The sequence below is a fragment of the Cnephaeus nilssonii genome, assembly GCF_951640355.1.
Source record: "Cnephaeus nilssonii genome assembly, chromosome: 5".
Classification (NCBI taxonomy): domain Eukaryota; kingdom Metazoa; phylum Chordata; class Mammalia; order Chiroptera; family Vespertilionidae; genus Cnephaeus; species Cnephaeus nilssonii.
In genome coordinates this window covers 26,216,869-26,234,784 of record NC_137076.1, presented here as the reverse complement: position 1 = coordinate 26,234,784, position 17,916 = coordinate 26,216,869, and the positions used below count along the sequence as shown (strand labels likewise).

The 17,916-nt window shown below is 39.5% G+C and overlaps 1 protein-coding gene across 1 annotated transcript in view; it reads right to left on the bottom strand.

The window, feature by feature from the left end:
* LOC307098912 (olfactory receptor 7E24-like) overlaps positions 1-17,916 on the bottom strand; it is a gene marked incomplete at its 3' end in the record, with an annotated part of 280,559 nt that overhangs the window by 136,689 nt on the left and 125,954 nt on the right. The window lies entirely within an intron of this gene.

Genomic DNA, 17,916 nt, shown 5'->3' with positions numbered 1-17,916 from the left:
AAGAGGACAGGGAACAGGGGGTCTCTGCCTGGAGTGACCTGACAAGTTAAATAAAGGTTGGGTTGGAAGCAGAGAATACTGTTATGTGTTCGGTGTCTACAGTCTGGATGCCTGGATTCAAACCTCAATTCACTCCTATTTTACCACATCACCGAGTACAAGTTGTATTTAAATGTTGCGCTCCTTGTTCATTTGTAAAATGATGATCATGTTCATTTCTCTTTGTTGGGGATGATTATGCAGATGAAATGAAACAAGCTGTCCAACACTCAGCTCAGAGCCTGGCTCTTAGGAAGTCCTCAGTGAACATTCATGATATCTGGCTTTCTGTCTTCATCCTCCTCCCCCTCATCATCATCATCATCAACACCTCATGATATTGGAGTACTTAGGGGACGGTTGTTGTTATTTATTTGTTTATTTATTTGTTTATTTATTTATGGTTAATGCTAACTCAAGGATAGTTTTCCATTGATTTTTAGAGAGATGAAAGGGAGAGGGAGAGACAGAGAGAAACATCGATGTGAGAGAGACACATCGATTGGTTGCCTCCTGCACACACCCCAATAAGGGCCTGGGAACCTGCAACCCAGGTGCATGCCCTTGACCAGAATCGAACCCAGGACCCTTCAGTCTGCAGGCCAACGCTCTATCCACTGAGCCAAACCGGCTAGGGCTTAGGGGACAGTTTAGAGAGACCTGTTTCCTGCATCATGGGGATAATTTCTATGGGAATTAAAACTATTGTAAGAGGAAAGCAGAACTCTGAATGAAAGTTCTTGGATTCCCACCAGAACTGAAAACATAAACTTCATAGTGCTTGGAATAGAAACTGCATTTTGGTGCCCTACCACCCGTCTACCCCAAATGTCCTGCTTGTCCTGACAATAAGCAAACAGTCCCCCATCCCCTCTCCCTCCACTGTCTCCCATGGCACTCACTGGGCTGGGCTGCCATTCTGCTGGTGCATGACCAAGGAGGGCCAGTCCTCCTCTGCCTGGTGAGCAATGATGGCTGAGGCTCTGTCCCCAGGACTGGCAGAAAGACAGGCTCGGGCCAGACCTCCTGATGGAGATTACTGTTCTGAAAGGAAGAGACACAGGTGTGAGGCCAGCTAGACAGGGACTGGAAAGCTGAAAGGCTGGAGACACAGACTAATTATTTATGGAAGTACACCCTTGAACACTCAATGCACAGTCTTCTTAATTAACCGAATTGGTCCATGAACTCTATTCCCTGAGGACTTCACAACCTTAGAGAACCACGGGAGGAAAGAGTCAGTGTCCTCGGTCCAGCTCAATTACTTCTGAGCCCTATGCCATCCCAGGGGGAAGTTCACTTGCCTGCCTCTAGTCACCTATCCAAAAGGAAGACTCCCCTTGTAAAGATTAGATTTATTATTTCCATTTAAAAACTCACTTGCTGCCCTGGCCAGTGTGGCTCAGTTGGTTGCATGTCATTCCATACACTGAAAGATTGCTGGTTTGATCCCTGGTCAAGGGCACATGCCTGCGTTGCAGGCTCAATTCCCAGAAGGGGGCGCGCAAGAGGCAGTTTATTGATGTTTGGCTCTCACATCAACGTTTTTCTTGCCTCCTCTCTCTTCCTCCCCCTCTAAACATCAATTTAAAATATTTTTTAATCTCACTTGCAATTTTGATTTTCGGAAATGCATTTTCCATGCTAGAATATGAAAATATTTCCATATTTGAATATGTTTTTGTCTGCAAGAAGAGCTTCATGCTTTTCTTAATATGAGTTCTCATTTCTTACGGAGTTCATTCCTTGGTAATATTTTTTGTTGCTAATTTAAGTAACATCATTGGTTTCGTTATTGTTAATTAATTTGTATTGGCATATTAGAACACAATTAAATTGTATATTTCCATTATCTGGCACTCTTCTTTTTGTTTTATTGTTGACAGTATTATAGATGTCCCCCATTTTCTACCACTTTGCCTTCCTCCAACCAGCCCCATCCTACCCCAGGCCTTCACCACATTTTTGTCTGTGTTCACAGGCTATGCTTATACACATATATGTTCTTTGGTTAATCTAGTCCAGTCCTCCAGTCTCCCCTCTGAGATCTGTCATTCTATCCCATGTATCCATGCCTCTAGCCCTCTTTTATTCATCAGTTTATTTGGCTAATTACATTTCATATATAAGTGAGATCATGTGATATTTGTCTTTTTTTCTTTTCTTTTTTTGTTTGGTTTTTGTTTTGTTTTTTGTTGTTTTTTTGTTTTGTTTTGTTTTTTTGGACTGGCTTATTTCACTTAGCATAATAATCTCCAGGTTAATCCATGCTGTTGCGAGAGCTCCTTCTTTTATACAGCCACATATTATTCCCCTATGTAAATGTACCACAACTTTCTTATTCACTCATCTGCTGATGTCATTTAGACTGTTTCCAGATGTTAGCTATTGTAAATAATGCTACTATGAACACAAGGGTGCATATATTTTTTCTGATTGCTGTTTCAGAAACCTTAGGATATATTCCCAGCAGTGGGATTCCTGGATCAAACAGCAGTTTCATTTTTAATTTTTTTAAGAAACTCCATACAGTTTCCCACACTGGCTGTACCAGTCTGCAGTCCCACCAGCAGTGTACCAGGGTTCCCTTTTCTCCACATCTTCATCAGCACTTTTGTTTATTGATTTATTGATGGTAGCCATTCTGGAAGGTGAGAGGTGATACTTCATTGCAGTTTAAATTGCATCTCTCTAAGGATTAGTGACATTGAGCATTTTTTCATGTCTATTGGCCATATATATGTCCTCTTGGAGAAGTGTCTCTTCAGGTCGCTATCTATTTTTTAAATTTATCTTTATTGTTAAAAGTATTACAGATGTCTCCCTTCCCCCAGTTGAACCCCTACACCCTGCTCCAGCCCCCATTTGTAATCCTGGTGTTGAGTTGTATAAATTCTTTATATGTTTTGGAAATGAACCCCTTATCAGATGTATCATTGGTGAATATGTTCTCCCGTACAGTGGGTTCCCTTTTAATTTGCTGATGTTTTCTTTTTGCTGTGCAGAAGCTTTTTAATTTGATGTAGTCCCATTTGTTTACTTTTTCCTTTTCTTCTCTTGGCCTAGGAGATGTATAAGAGAAAATACTACTCTGTGAGATGCCTGAGATTTTACTGCCTGTAGAATTTAACTCTTTTATCCATTTTGAATTTATTCTTGTGTATGATATAAGCTGGTGGTCTCTTTCCTTTCTTTCTTCCTTCTTTCATTCTTTTTTTATGTACCTGTCCAATTTCCCAATACCTTTCATTGAAGAGATAGTCTTTATTCTATTGTATGCTCTTGCCTCCTTTGTCAAAAATAAATTAACCATAGAGATGTGGGTTGATTTCTGGGCTCTCTGTTCTGTTCCATTAACCTACATGTTTGTTCTTGTGCTTGTACAAGGCTATTTTGATTACAATGGCTTTGTGATATACTTTGATATGTGTATTATGATCACTCCAACTTTCTTCTTCTTTCTCAAGATTCCAACAGCTACTTGGGGTATTTTGGTTCCATATAAATTTTTGGAATATTTGTTCTAGATTCATGAAATATACCATTGCTATTTTACTAGGTATTGAATCTATCCATTGCTTTGGGTAGTATGGACATTTTTATAATGTTAATCTTCCAATCCATGAATACAGTATATGCTTCCACTTGTTTGTATCTTCCTCTATTTCTTTTTTCAACATCCTGTAGTTTTCTGCATACAGGTCTTTTACCACCTTGGTTAAGTTTATTCCTTGGTACTTTATTTTTTTATTGTTGCAATGATAAATGGGATTTTTCTTTTTAGTTTCTGACAGTTCATTCTTGTGTATAAAAATGCCATTGATTTCTAGATATTAATATTGTATCCTGATACTTTGCCAAATTCATTTCTAAAATCTAATACAGTAGTTCTTCGTGGGGTCCTTAGTGATTTCTAGGTACAATATCATGTCATCTATAAATAATGACAATTTTACTTCTTCCTTTTATTTTTTATTCTTTTGTGATCGCTGTGGCTAGTACTACCAGTACTGTGTTAAATAAGAGTGGTGAAAGCGGACAGCCCTGTCTTGCTCCTGATCTTAAGTGAAGCACTTTTTGTTTTTGCCCATTGAGTATGATGTTGGCTCTAGGTTTTTTTTTATGTGGTCTTTATTATGTTGAGGTATGGTCCCTGTATGCCCACTTTGCTGAGAGGTTTTATCATAAATGGGTTTTGTATTTTGTCAAGTGCTTTTCCTGCATCTATGGATAAAATCTTGTGTGTTTATCCTTCATTTTATTTAAATGATGTATCACATTTAATTATTTGCAAATATTTTACCAACCTTGCATCCCTGTAATAAATCCCACTTGATCATGGTGTGTGATCTTTTTAATGTATTGTTGGATCCTATCTCCTAATATTTCATTGGGGATTAAACATCTATGTTCATCAGGGACATTGACCTATAGTTTTCTTTCTGTGTGGTGCCTTTATCTGGATTTGCAATTAGGATAATGCTGTCCTCGTAGAAACAGCTTGGAAGTCTTCCTTCCTCTTGAATTTTCTGCAATAGTTTCAAAAGGATAGGTATGAGTTCTTCTTTGAATGTTTATAATTTGCCTGTGAAGTCATCCGGTCCAGGACTTTTGTTTGTTGCGAAGTTTTTTAATAACTGTTTCAATTTCATTAGATGTTATTGGCCTATTCAGGTTCTCTGATTCTTCCTAGTTGAGTTTTGAAAAACTGTATGTGTCTAGGAATTTGTCCATTTTATCCAGGTCATGTTTTCTTATCCATTCAGTTACTGTGTCTTTTGATTGGAGCATTTAATCCATTTACATTTTAGGTTATTATTGATAAGTACTTATTTATTCCATTTTTGGTCTTTATGCCTATGTTCCTTTCTATTTCTTCTTCTTCTTACAGCAGTCCCTTTAGCAATTATTGAAATGCTTGTTCTGTGGTAATAAACTTCTTTAGCCCTCATCTGTCTAGAAAGCCCTTTATTTCACCTTCAAGTTTAAATGATAGCCTTGTTGGATAGAGTAGTCTTGGTTTAAGATCCTTGCTTTTCATTACATACTTCATGCCATTCCCTCTGGCCTAGAGCATTTCTTTTGAGAAATCAGTTGACAGCCTAATGAGAACTCATTCTAGGTTACTACCTCTCCTTTGCTGCCTTTAAGATTCTCTTTGTCTTTAACCTTTGCCATTTTAATTATGGATTTATCTTGATTGGGACCCTCTGTGCTTCCTGAATTTGTGTGACTTTTTCCTTCACCAGGGTAGGGAAGTTTCCTGTCATTATTTCTTCACACATATCTCTATCCCAATCAGTTTCTTCTACCTCTTGTATCCCCATAATGCATTTTCCCAAAGTCCCTTAAACTATCCTCATGCTTTTTAATCATTTCTTCTTTTTCTAGAACTCTTCTTTATTCTAAGCGTGGTTCTAGTTGTCTTCCATGAGTACAATCATATTATCTGAAATTACTCATTATTATGGTCTCTTTCCTTTTTTAAGTTTCTGTCCTAATGCAGAGGTTACCTCTTCTACTAGTAGAAATATAATAGTGATAGAATGAACTTGTAACTTTATTCACTATGATGAACAGGATTCCAAGTTTCCTACATTAAACCTCATACTAGTTCTAGTTTATTGTACATATTTTGTTCTTTATATTCTTGTTCTGTTAAAATTTCTCATCTGGAATGGGTTATAATTTACCAAATGCCATTTTAACATCTCTAGAATTTTTGTGTATTTTTTCCTCTTGATATGATAACCACAACTTCCGCTCATTAATATTTTACTATGTGCCACTGTCCTAAGCACTTTACATACATTTGGTTTCTCCTCAGCATAACCCCATAAAGTGAACAATGACACCAATAACATCAAGAAATGGTCAGCAAATTTTCCTGTAAAGAAGCAGGTAGTAAATATTTTAGGCTTTGTAGGCCATATGGTCTTTGTTATAACTACTCAACACTGTCTTCATAGCACAAAAGTAGCCATCAACAACATATACATGAATGAGCAAGGCTGTGTTCCAATACAATGTCATTTATGAAAACAAGGTGGCACCCTAGTTTTCACCCAAAGATCATACTTTGTAGTAAACTTAGAAGTTAGGTGAAGTGCTCAGGATCACAGCTTAAACTTGTCCATTATCGCAAAGATAGCAATATCAAATTAATTTTTAATTCCTGGGATTCTTATTTTAAATGCAAATATATAGAAGTTATAAAAATAGATACCACATTTGATGTAAACTTGCCATATGACTGATAGATTTCATCATATTATGTCTAATCTTCATAGTGACCTTAGAAGTAGAGTTGCCAGATAAAATACAAAATGCCCATTGAAAACTGAATTTATGATAAACAACGAAGAATTGTTTGGTACAAGTATGTCTCAAATACATTGTTTTCTGAAATTCCAATTTGAGCATGTTTTGTTGTTATTTTCCTGATAAATCTGGCAGTCTTATTTGAAAGGTAAGTGAAGATCCAAATTTGCTGTTAAGCATCTGAGGCTCAGAGAAGAGAAGAGATATTGCACGCTCATGTTTATTGCAGCATTATTCACAATAGCCAAAAGGTGGAAGCAACCTAAGTATCCATTCACAGATCAATGGATTTTAAAAAATGTGGTGCATACAGAAATGGAATATTATTGAGCCTTAAAACAGGAAATGCTGTCATATACATGAATGAATCTTCATAAAATTATCCTAAGTAAAATAAGTCACAAAAAAGACCAATACTGTATGATTCCATTTACATGAGGCATCTAAAGTAGTTAAACTCATAGAAACAGAAAGTAGAATGATGGTTACCAGAGGCTGAGAGGAAGGGGTGGTGGGGAGGTGTTGTTGGCTGGGTATAGTTTCAGTCATGAAGGATGAGGAAGAGGAAGCCTGGGGATCTGTTGCTAACATTGTGTACTAACAATGTGTACATGATTGACATTGTACAGTTGAACATTTTGGGGAGAGAGAATTTTGTTTCATTTTTTGGCACAAAAAAAATCGAAACGCGTGAGGGGGAGACAAACTGAGAGGATTACTGAAGGAGGACATTCATCTGGAAATCAGAAGCAGTCAATTTATAAAATTAAATTTTGCAGTTAATTTTTTTAAATCCTTACCCAAGGATATACTTATTGATTTTGGAGAAAGGGAGAGAAAGAGAAACATTGATTGGTTGCCTCTCACATATGCCCCAATTGGGGACTGAACCCACAACCCAGGCATGTGATATGATGGGGAATCAAACCCGTGACCTTTCAGTGTGTGGGATGATGCTCCAACAAACTGAACTATACCAGCCGGGGCTAAAGTTTAAGTTTTTGTGTTAAGAAAAGAGGATACATGAGTATGTGGCACATGGTAATTTTTTTAAAATGTTAACTATTACAAATTACTGTTCAGAAGTTATACTTTGAGTTAATATTGAAGCTAAAAAATGTCAGCATTTATTGCTGTGCAACAGATACTATCTCCACAAATTACTCTATTTAATAATAATATGTGGTAGGTAAAATGTGAATTCTGAAGCCACAAAGATTTATCTACTCACAAGCTATGTGACCTTGGACAAGCTGTTTCTCTGCCTCTTTTTCTTCATCTGTAAAATGTAGATAATGACAGCAATTATTTCAATGTTTTGTGTGTGTGTGTGAAGAGTAATGCATTATAGCTATAAAGTGCTTCAAATAGTGTCTGACATAGTAATCACTCAATAAACCGTAGCTATTTTGGTCACATCAAACTATAAATCAATATCCTATATAATAAAGAGGTAATATGCAAATTGATCCTCACATCCTCACACAAGATGGCCGCCCCCATGTGGTCAAAGAAGGCTGCCACAAGATGGCTGGCTGGCTGGCAGGGGAGAGCAGTTAGGGGCAACTAGGCTGGCAGGGGAGGGCAGTTGGGGGCGACCGGGCCAGCAGGGGAGGGCAGTTGGGTTAATCGAGCCAGCAGGGGAGCAATTAGGCATAGATCAGGCTGGCAGGGGAGTGGTTAGGGGGTGATCAGGCTGGCAGGCAGAAGTGATTAGGGGCAACCCGGCAGGCAGGCGAGCGGTTGGGAGCCAGCAGTCCCAGATAGTGAGAGGAATGTCCGACTGCCAGTTTATCAGGCCTAAACAGGCAGTCGGACATCCCCTGAGGGGTCCTAGATTAGAGAGGGTGCAGGCTGGGAGGAGGGACAACCTCCTCCCAGCCCCGCCCCAGTGCATGAATTTTGTGCACCAGGCCTCTAGTGTATATAATAATAACAATGTGCCATATGTCTTCACTCAAAGATACAAGCAATCTTGGTCTCTCGTATTTAATGACTGGATTTTCTCCTTTCTTTTAACATTCCTTCCATAACATAGAGAGTGCATATTATATGGATGGTTGAAAAGATAGTGCTTGCCTAAAAGATGCCATTAACTATGAAAAATTCAAGAGATGTTATTATGCTTAATGGTGAATTATGGAACACTGTCCCCTAAGATCAGAAACAAGGCAAAGATGTTTGTTTACATCATATCTATTCATCACTATAAAGGAGTGAGGCAAGAAAAATAAGATAAAGTTGAGAATTTTTTATTGTTATTGACAGGATTGTATACACAGAAAATCTAAAATAAGCCATAAATACTTGAATAAATAATTAAATTTATAAATGTCACAGGATAAAAGATCAATGTACAAAAAGAAATTGCAATTCTATGTGCTAGCCTGAAAAATCAAAAAAGAAAATATATAAAAATATTTACAAAGCAAAACATACTACATACCTAGAAATAAATTAAGTAAATGTATTCAATACCTCTTCAATTAAAACTACAAAACACAGTTAAAAGAATTTAAAGATGACCCAGGTAAATGGACAATTATATTACATTTATCATTTGGAAGACTTAATATTATAAAGCTGTCAATTTCATTCAGGTTATTCCATAAAATCATTCAGATTATTCTATAAAATCAATTCAATTCCAAGCATGGTCCCAATTTTATTTTAAAATTGATAAGGAGATTCTAAAATTAATAAAGAAACAAATGATGACTAGAGAAGGCAAGTATAGACTCTACTCTGGTTTCTGGATGAGTGTAGGAGCCAGTCTAAACAGATTGGAGTTTTACATTCCATTGGATAACAGTGGGCAAGTGAGCCAATAAGCTTCAATTGTAGTAATCATATTGAAATTGTCCCAAATGACCATTACTCTTCTCCCTGAGAATCCAACCTGGAAAGAAAGCAGCTTGAATATTCTGGGGCCAACTATGAAGAGAGATAGCATGCCAAGAAAAATAGGGAATACAGGGAAGATGTACACCAAGATACTGAAACAGAATTCATCCAGATAATTTTTTTTTAGCCCCAGGATCTAGCCATACCTGAAACCAGTAATACACAAGGACTTTCCGGTAATCAAACCAATAGATTCCCTTTATAGCTAACAAATATGAAAAGAGTGAAGACACAAGACAGAGACTACAAAAAGTTTCCTGCAACATATGTATATATAATATACATATTATAACATATATATAATATATGGCATGTATATGTATGTAACTATAGAGATAGACACACATACAATAAAGGACAAGTAACCAGAAAGAAACCCTTCAAATAAAATAAGTGGGTAAATGCTTCAACAGAGGCCCTCATTAAAGATATCTAAAGAGCCAACAAGCACATAAAAAAGTATTCAATATCATTTCATGTCAAGTAAATACAAATTACAACCAAAACAAAAAACCAGCACCCATTTATGATAAAAATCCTCAGCAAAGTGGCAACAGAGGAACCATACTTCAACATAGTAAAGGCCATAATATGAAAAACCTACAGCCATCATACTCAGTGGGCAAAATCTAAAAGCATTCCCCTTAAGATCAGGAACAAGACAGGGATGTCTGCTTTTACCACTCTTATTCAACATAGCATTGGAAGTCCTAGACACAACAATCAGACAAGAAGACATCCAAATTGGAAAGGAGGAAGTAAAACTGTCATTATTCGCAGATGACATGATAGTGTACATAGAAAACCTTAAAGATTCCACCAAAAAAAACTACCAGATCTAATAAATGAATGCAGCAAAGTAGCAGGATACAAAATTAATATTCAGAAATAGGTATCATTTTTATTTTATTTTAATCTTCACCCAATGATTTGTTGATTGCAGAGAGCGAGGAAGGGAAGAAAGAGAAATATCGATGTGAGAGAAACATTGATCAGTTGCCTACCATATGTGCCCGAAAGGGGGATTGAACCCACAACCTAGGCATGTGCCCTGACCAGGAATTGAACACATACCTTTTGGTGTATAGGACGATGCTCCAACCAACTGAGCCACCTGGCCAGGGTGCAGTAGTCTTTTTATACAACAACTAGAGGCCAGAAGCATGAAAATTCGTGCAAGAGGAGACCTTCCTTCCCCCGGCTGCTGGCACCGGCTTCCCTCTGGCACCTGGGACCCAGGCGGCTTCCCTTCAGCCACTGGTGGGCACCCGGGAGCCGGGCTTCACTCCAGCCCTGGCTTCGCCCAGAAGGACATCCGGAATGATGTCCTTTTATTATTATAGATAATGAACTATCAGAATGAGAAACTAAGAAAACAATCCCATTTTATATTGCAACAAAAAACATAAGGTACCCAGAAATAAACTTAACCCAGGAGAAAAAAAACACCTGTACATGGACTGGAAGAATTAACATCATTAAAATGTCCATACTACCAAAGCAATCTGTAGATTCAATGCAATTTCTATTAAAATACCAATGCATATTTCACAGACCTAGAACAAATATTTCAAAAATTTACATGGAACCAAAAAAGGCCCCAAATAGCATCAGCATTCTTAAGGAAGAATAAAGCTGGAGGGATCACAACACCAGATATTAAACTATTCTACAAGGCCACTGTCATCAAAACAGCCTGGTACTGGCACAAGAACAGGCATACAGACCAATGGAACAGGACAGAGCCCAGAAATCAACCCACATCTCTATGGTTAATTCATATTTGACAAGGGAGGCAAGAACATACAATGGAGTAACGATAGTCTCCTCCATAAATGGTGATGGGAAAACTGGACAGGTATATGCAAAAAAAAAAATGAAACAGACTACCAACTTACACCATATACAAGAATAAATTCAAAGTGGATAGAAAACTTAAAAGTTGCAAAACCATAAAAACCTAGAAGAACATAGGCAGTAAAATCTCAGACACCTCAAATAGCAGTATTTTCTCCTATACATCTCCTAGGCCAAGAGAAACAAATGAAAATATAAACAAATGGGACTACATCTAAACAAAAAAGCTTCAGCACAGCAAAAGAAACTATCAACAAAACAAAAAGGAGACCCACTGTATGGTAGAACATATTTGCCAATAATACACATGATAAAGGGTTAATTTCCAATATCTATAAAGAACTTATACAACTCAACACTAAGAAGACAAACAATCTGATTAAAAATTGGGCAAAGAACCTGAATGGACACTTGTCCAGAGGACATACAGATGACCAATACACATATGAAAAAATGCTCATAGTCCTTAATCCTCAGAGAGAAGCATATTAAAACTACAATGAGGTATCATCTCCCACCAACCAGAATGGCTGCCATCGATAAATCAACAAACAACTAGTTTTGGTGAGGATGTGGAGAAAAAAAAACAAAACCTGGTACACTGCTGGTGGGAATGCAGACTGGTCCAGCCACTGTGGAAAACAGTATAGAGTTTCCTCAAAAAATTACAAATAGAACAGCCTGTTGACCCAGTGATCCCACTTATGGGAATATATTCTAAGAATCTCAAAACACCAAGCAGAAAGGATGTATGCACCACTATGTTCACAGCAGTGTTATTTACAATAGCCAAGATCTGGAGAGTGCCCATCAGGAGTAGATAAAAAAACTGTGGTATCCCTGACCAATTTGGCTCAGTTGATTAGACATCAACTCATACACCAAAAGGTTGCCAGTTCAATTCCTGGTCAGGACACACGCCCAAGTTGTGGGCACCATCCTTGATGGCGAAGGGGACGAGGGGAGGACGGGGGACATGTGCAGGAGGCAGTTGATCGATGTTTCTCTCTCACATTGATGTTTCTTTTTCTTTTTCTCTCTCCTTTCCACTCTCTAAAAATCAATTTTTTTAAATCTTTTCTTAAAAAGTTGTTACATTTATACAATGGAATACTATGTAGCTGTAAAAAAGAGAAAACTCTTACCTTTTGCAATATCATGGATGGACCTGGAGATTATTATGCTAAGTGAAATAAGCCAGAGAGAAAGACAAATACCATATGACCTCACTTATATGTGGAATCTAATGAACAAAATAAACTGATGAACAAAACAGAACCAGACGCGTGGATACATGGAACAAACTGACAGCTGTCAGAGGGAACAGGTAGGGGGGACTGGATGAGAGAATGTATGTGCATAACCCATGGACACAGACAACAGTGTGGTGATGGTCAGAGGGAGGGGTGGGGGCTGGATGGAAGTGGGTAAATGGGGGTAGTTGCGGGGGGGGATGGAGGACATCTGTAATATTGTCAACAATTTTAAAAAGAAAGAAAAAAATATATTACCACAACTTTCACTCAATGGCTAAAATCAGGAAGTGCTGGCCAGATATTTGGAACAATTGGAATTTTCATGCATTAATTTTATAATTATAGGTGGAATAAACATATTTGAAAAAGCAGAATACCTACCAAACTAAACATGAAGTTTACCCTTTGATTTACTAATCTTATTTTTACACCTCTCACTGCTCCCGGGGGGCGATTGGGGGCAGCAGCTGCGGCTCGCACCCACTGACGACGCCCGCCCCAATCGCACCCACTGAGGGCGCTGGCCCCAATCCTTCCACACCATCAGTGGGTGCAGGTGGGGCCAGTGACCTCAGCATGTGAGAGCAGCGGCAGCACAGCAGGGCTGCGGACAGACAGGGGACCGGGGGCCACGGCAGGAGGGGCCAGGTGGGGGCCTGGAGGATGGGCTGAGACCTGCCCCTGTGCCCACTGCAGCCTCACGGCCCACAGTTTCTTTCAAGGTTCACGAATTTGTGCACTGGGCTCCTAGTATAAAAACAATATTGAATGCCAACTGTAATTAAAAAATTTTTAAAGTCGTTCCCTGTTACCCCACAGCCCCATACCCTGACAGGCCATTAACCTATGCATTAATCTGTTTCTATGCATTTGCTTATTCTGGATATTTCAATTTTAAAAATCCTCCTGCCTAATCTTTCAGTGGAGTTGAGTTCAATTTCTCTTCCTTATTACAAGAGTTTTGACCCCTATTTCAGTAATCCTAAATAGTCTTACTTATGTGTTTGACTATGTCGCATGCAAGTTTTCTTTGCCATAATCAGTGGTTTTTCTAGAAATGTCTTTATAACAAATTTCTACCAACGTTTTTTTGGCAGTACATGTGAGCAATACCTTGCTTGTTTGTGACAATAATATCACAATTCACAAAAATCTTTGCACTGGAAGAGGAGTAAAGCTCACTTTCTTGAGAATTTCATCAATTTAACTGGGAACAAAATAGTTGAGACAGCCTGGTACAAAGACAATCTTTCATGACACTCAAAATCTGTTAGATCACTGAGAAGGCAATGGTAATAAAAGAGGAATAGAGACTAACTTGCTGGAGAGAATATCAGGAGAACTTATATGGATGGTCAGGTATCTTTAAGTGCTGATATTTAAGTGGAAAGTTGAGAAAGAAAGGGGAAGAACATTCCAGACATAGACAATTAATTTTAATGGTCCTCAGGTTGCCAAGAGGTCTGCTTGAAGAGCTACAAGAAAGCCAATATGTCTAGACAAACTTAGCATGCAATGGAATCCCCCATAATGGGTCTGTTGCAGAGGTTCTGATTCAGCAGGTGGAGTAGGGCCGGAAAAGTTGCATTTATAAGCTCCCAAGAGATGCTTACATTGCTGATCCAGGGACCAGTGAGGGAGTTGGAAAGGGATAGAAGAGACTAGATTATGAAGGATTTTGAGACCTTGGCAATGAGTTCAAATTTCATTCTAGGACTAACAGAAAATGGTTGGAAGGTTCTAAGCAGAGAAGTCACAAGTTCTGGTTACACCTAAAAAATCAATCTGGCTGTCAAATAAAGGGGGAGATAGTGAACACTGAGAAGCTATTTAGGACATTCTTTCAAGAGCAAAAATGTTTATATGAACTGTTTTTGAAGAATGGGACAAGCAAATCATATAACTAAGGCTCAGATCATTTAATTACTTTGGTGTAGGGCCGTGGTCGGCAAACTGCGGCTCACGAACCACATGCGGCTCTTTGGCCCCTTGAGTGTGGCTCTTCCACAAAATACCACGGCCAGGGTGAGTCTATTTTGAAGAAGTGGCATTAGAAAAAGTTTAAGTTTAAAAAATTTGGCTCTCTAAAGAAATTTCAATCGTTGTACTGTTGATATTTGGCTCTGTTGACTAATGAGTTTGGCGACTACTGCCCTAGGGTTTCAGATTTTAAAATAAATATTTTTAAAGTATGATTCTCAATCATATATTATATTACCTTATTATTTCAAACTCTGCACTCCCTTTCTATCAAACATTTTTGAGTTGGGATTTCTATATCCATTAAGATTTTCTATGGGGAATTCCCTACTGCACCAAATTTCAATACTTCATCTCTTCTCCTTGTATTTTCCCATCACTGAATCCAACACTGGGTTTCTAATTTGTAAAACATCGCTGACTATTTAAAGAACTACCTTGGAATTGTCTTTAAAATCTCCCCAAAATAATTTTATTAGTAAGAAGATATCCCAAGTTGACTTCCTTGCCAAGCAGACTCTGAGACAGCAATTAGCATGCAGGATGTTTAGCAGGCAGTGCTCCTGGAATCAACACCTGTGGTAGAGCAGATGTGTAGTCATGAATTTGGCCTCACTTAAACAGAGATATGACCTTAATCCCAGGCCTGGGGGTAACCATTAAATTTCTCTAGTGATAGGATTGATTGGTTATTTGTGGTGGGCCCAATCAACCTTACCTTATATTTTATACTAATGAGGTGATTCAAGATGAGGATTGGTCATGCCAAAATACTAACCAGGTAAATCAAGGGGTGGGGATTTAGGCCAAATGATGTCAGCCAACCTGTGGGGAGGAAAGCTGGAAATTGTGTTCAACAAAATGGGCAATAATTCAATTTATCACATCTATGTAACAAAGCTTCAATAAAAACTCTAGACACAGAAGCTCAGGTGTGCAACCTGGTGGCAATACTCTGAGTAATTTGTCACATTGTGACCAGGACGAGGTAATGGATCAAAACTTCATGAGGAGAGGACAAGAAGCTTTACGTAGAGGATGCTTCAGATATTCCCTATGTATATCTTCTTTTCACTAGTCCTAATTTCTATTCCTTTGCTGTAATCAAACTGTAACCATATGTATAGCACTATTCTGAGTTCCATGGCTCATGCTGCTCAATTTCAACCCGAGGAAATGCCCTCATTCTGAGTCACTTGAGCAAATTATTGAATATGAGGGAGACCCTAAGTTTGTGGCTTACTGGTATGAAGTAAGGGTGGCCTTGGGGACTTCTGAACTTGTGGCTGGTGTCTTAAGTCAAAACAGTCTTGCAGGGACTGTTCCCTCAGACTCTGTGGTTATGCAAACTCTTCGTAACAAGGAAGGGCAGTAGAAGAAGTCAAGCCAAGTTGAAGCCCATCAACGGCCTCCTAAAATCACCAGGAAGGTCTGGGTTGAGCATGAGCCTTTAGGGTTGGCTGGTATTGGTGACCAGATGCCAGATGTCATGGCATGTGAGCCGCTTCAGAAGGAGGCATGACCTTGGTTATGGTGGCTCTCTGCAGCTGAGACAGATCCCTATGTGGACTAATACTGAGGGCTAAGTGACACACCCAACAGTTGGGACAATATGTCCCCTATAACTAAAAGGATATCTTTTGATTTATTGTGGTAAAATCACCTAACATAAAATTTACCATCTTAAACATTTTAAGTGTTGAGTTCAATAGTATTAAGTACATTCACACTGCTGTGAAACCATCACCAACAATCATCTACAGAACTCGTTTTACCTTGCAAAATAAAACTCTTAATTTCCCAATTAAATACTAACTCCCTATTCCCTGACAACCAAAATTCTACTTCATGTCTCTATGAATCTGATTACTTTAGGTGCCTCATATAAGTGGAACTAGAAGCCCGGTGCATGAAATTCGTGCACAGCGGGGGGTTGTCCCTCAGCCCTGCCTGTACCCTCTCCAATATGGGACTCCTGGAGGGATGTCCGACTGCCCGTTTAGGCCCGATCCTGGTGGGATCGGGCCTAAACGGGCAGTCGGACATCCCTCTCACAATCCAGGACTGCTGGCTCCCAACCACTCGCCTGCCTGCCTTCCTGATTGCCCCTAACCGCTTCTGCCTGCCAGCCTGATCACCCCCTAACCACTCCGCTGCCAGCCTGGTTGATGCTTAACTGCTTCCCTGCCAGCCTGTTTGCCCCCAACTTTCCTCCTCTGCCGGCCTGGTCACTCCTAACTGCCCTCTCCTGCAGGGTTGATCACCTCCAACTGCCCTCCCTTGCAAGCCTGGTCCCTCTCAACTGCCCTTCCTTGCAGGCCTGGTCCCTCACAACTGCCCTCCCTTGCAGGCCGGGTGCCTCCCAACTGCCCTCTCCTGCTGGCCATCTTGTGGTGGCCATCTTGTGTCCACATGGGGGCAGGATCTTTGACCACATGGGGGCAGCTATATTGTGTGTTGCAGTGATGATCAATCTGTATATTACTCTTTTATTAGATAGGATAGAGGCCTGGTGCATGGGTGGGGGCCAGCTGGTTTGCCCTGAAGGGTGTCACAGATAAGGGTGGGGGTTCCCTTGGGGTGTGGGGCGGCCTGAGCAAGGGGCCTGTGGTGGTTTGCAGGCCGGCCATGCCCCCTGGCAACCCAAGGGGAGGCCCTGGTATCTGGAATTTATTTTCCTTCTACAATTGAAACTTTGTAGCCTGGAGCAGAGCCAAGCCTGGGGCTCCAGCAGCCATTTCTGTGGCAGTTAATTCACCTTCTACAATTGAAACTTTGTAGCCTTAACCGGGTGAGCCGGGCCAGGGTGTGCGGAAAGCTTTGCTTCCCCTGTTGCCGGCGGCAACCCTGGCCTGCTCTCTCAAGCTTCATTCTGCTGCCATTTGTTTGAATTTGTTTACCTTCTACTATTGAAACTTTGTAGCTTGAGTGGAGGCTTAGGCCTGCAACGGCTATGGAAAGCTTGGCTTCCTCTGTTACCTGGGAAACCTTGCTCTCTGTGGCTGTAGCCATCTTGGATTTGGGTTAATTTGCATACTCGCCCTGATTGGCTGGTGGGCGTGGCTTGGCTGGTGGGCGTGGCTTGTGTAGCGGAGTGATGGTTAATTTGCATATTGTCATTTTATTAGAGAGGATTATACAGTATTTGTCCTTTCACATAATTGATGGAGATGTTAGATAGAATGGAGGGAAACTATCAGGAATTTGGGAATTATACATCCAGTTTTCCTAGGAAAGTCCCGATTATTCCCAAGAATACGAACATGATCATGAATGAGCAAAAATATGAATAAATAGAGAAGAATCATGAAGAAAGTATAGAAAGAATAAATAACAACAAAGACAGAGCTATGATATTTTTAATGATAGAAACAAGACTGCTCATGACAACGAGTCCTGGTTAATGCATAAGGAAAGTGAGAAGGGCATATAATCCTGGAGGGGCTATGACTTAAGTAGGGAGTCCAAAACAATCTCCCAATTTAGTTACAGCTGTGCTAAGAAGATAAATTGTGTAAGCAAAAAGCATAGAGCCATATAGGTACATATGCACAATGTG